At 45.7% G+C, this 2,500-nt stretch overlaps 1 protein-coding gene and 1 long non-coding RNA gene across 2 annotated transcripts in view; one reads left to right on the plus strand and one right to left on the minus strand.

The window, feature by feature from the left end:
• Positions 1-1,066, plus strand: part of LOC125039697 — a 1,456-nt gene extending 390 nt beyond the window's left edge. Inside the window, exon 2 of the long non-coding RNA XR_007116139.1 lies at positions 314-1,066. This is a non-coding gene — a long non-coding RNA (uncharacterized LOC125039697). The remainder of the gene's footprint in view (positions 1-313) is intronic.
• LOC125039667 overlaps positions 1-2,500 on the minus strand; it is a 42,323-nt gene that overhangs the window by 35,669 nt on the left and 4,154 nt on the right. The gene's annotated exons all lie outside the window — the stretch shown is intronic.

Below are 2,500 nucleotides of genomic sequence, written 5' to 3' on the forward strand. Positions count from 1 at the left end.
TAATTAAGTCATCGATAGAAGTAATTATCATGTCTGTTGTGAATAAAAACTCTCTAGACGTTATAAAAAGTGGAGTAAGTCATCTCAGTTACAATTTGTTCATACCATATATGATGCCACTTTACTTTTCCTATAAGAAAATTAGTATGTGTATTCAGGGAGGGAATAGATAGCCAGAAGCTCTCAGGAACAAGTTTAGCAACGGCTCCTAATCAATTTTACGCATCTTAGTTGATCAGAAGACATGTCACCTTTCTTGTGAGGATAACAGCACAGGTATAAGTCGAATATTACATGATTATTTCCTTTTCAGTAATGAGATGACCCAGCGGCGGCAGGGGCGAGGGACACTTGCCAGTACCTGCCCCTGGTAAGAAGCTACGGCTCTGTACCAGGGGCAGGTACCCAACCTTCCGTCTCCCCGATTGGCATGTGGCTGTTCGACCCCTGCACGGATCCCGGACTCTCCCTGGCAACTGACTCTTATGCCCCCCGCCCCTCCCTCTCAGCCTCCAGGAGCAAACGTCAGCCGAACATCGTTCCTGTCAGCCCTACATACACCCCTCTGCTCTCAGATGCAGCTTTTCCTATCCGCGAGCGAACCGAAAGAGATCACCTTCAGTTCTCGTGATCATTTCTCCACATAATATATTGCGAAGATTTCTTGGAATCTTCTATCAGTTTATGTTCCAGCCAATTGATATTGAATCCCAGGAACAGCGAACTCACGGAAACTAAATTGCATCTTTGTGTATCAGTTTTTCCCATGATGAATATGTTGCTTGTATCAAGCATCCATTTAAAAATTGTTTTGTTTCTTGATATATCTTTTCCTCTTTGCTATGAGCAATGTGTTGTATTTAAAGTACAATGTGTTATGCCACTGTAAAAGAGGCAATCACGGGTTCAATAAATTTGATTTTAATAAATGGATGCTTAGATCTTACCTCAGGAATAATATATCATTTAACGTTTTATAAGGATGTTTCCACCGATTTCTATACTATGAATGTATTTGTACCTCTAATCAAACTAAGCATTTTCCAAATACTAAAATTCATAAATAAATATATCGTGTTTCCCTACCTATGCACTAATTCATAAGTCACTGTATTTATATCCCCCACCGTAACATCTTGTATGAAAAGATCAAATCAAACGAGATGAATACACAGATCAATTAATCTCTTTACATTCATAGATTATAAGCAACACATTGCACTCTAGTCTCCTTTTGGTCTAATGCAATGTAACATAACCATGATAGTTAAGAGAGCTCTCGAGGGCTGTATGCCACAAAGGAAATGCATCGTCTGTAACCATTATTGTAATGCAATCTTTGTGAAGAATAAGCTCGCAACGCAGACTAAGAATGCAAATCACGAAACTACAACTTCCTATATTTTAAATCAAGTCACACGATTTCTTGAGTTTAATCGGGGGAATTGTTATCACTGCTGTAATTGGCTGATGACAAGGTCGGTCTTTCCTGAATTAGCTGTTAACAAGGGGAGGAAGGCCGGTCTTTGCCTACATTGGCTGGTGACCCTCTTCGCACCTTCCCTTTCCTCTGGGTGTCCCTTCATCCCCCCCCCCCCCCATACTTTTGATTTCTATTCTCATTCTAATTTTCGTTTCCTTTCTTCTGGTTTTCTTCGCTTTCTCTTTCTTTTTCGTGCTTTGACTTATATGTTTATACAAGCTTAGACACAAGCACAGTTTTAGATATATTCACACATATATACGAACACATACGACACATATATGACAGTATATATTGCAACCTTAGCGTTGGTTAAAAACAGACAAGTTAAAACGAATGTTAACACTGTCGACAAACTTAAGAATCAAACATAGAATTACAAACGTAAACGGAAACACCTTTCCCTTTTCCCGAGTACCTCAGCGATCGGCATTTCCACCCCCTCCCCCTCCCCACTTACCCTTCCCTCCCTTTCCTCCCTCCTCCTCCCCCTCCTCTTCTCCTCCCTTTCCCCTACCTTCCTCTGCTCCCTCTCTTCCCTCCTCCTCTTCCCCCTCCCCTTCTCCCCCCTCTCCCCCTTCTCACTTTCCTCCTTCCCCCTCCCCCTACCCCCTTCTCCTCCCTCTCCCTCCTCCCCCTTCTTGCTTTCCTCCTTCCCCCTCCCCCTACTCCCCTTCTACTTCCTCTCCCCTCCCCCATCTCCTCCCTCTCCCCCTTTCCCCTTCTCCCTCTCCCCCTTCTCTCTTCTCCCTTCCCTCCATCCCCCTCCCCCTACCCCCTTCTCCTCCCCCACCCCCTTCTCCCTTTCCTCCCTCCCCTTCCCTCTCCCCCTCCCAACTTCTCCTCCCTCTCCCCCTCCCTCTCCCCCCTCCCAACCTCTCCTCCCTTCTCCCCCCTACCCTCTTGTCTTCCCTCTCCCCCCTCCCAACTTCTCCTCCCTCTCCTCCTCCCCTGCTCCTCCCTCTGCCCCCTCCCAACCTCTCCTCCATTTCCCCCTCCCCCTCCCCCTCCCCCGCC

Source organism: Penaeus chinensis, chromosome 3 (genome assembly GCF_019202785.1).
Source record: "Penaeus chinensis breed Huanghai No. 1 chromosome 3, ASM1920278v2, whole genome shotgun sequence".
In the NCBI taxonomy this organism is placed as follows: Eukaryota; Metazoa; Arthropoda; class Malacostraca; order Decapoda; family Penaeidae; genus Penaeus; species Penaeus chinensis.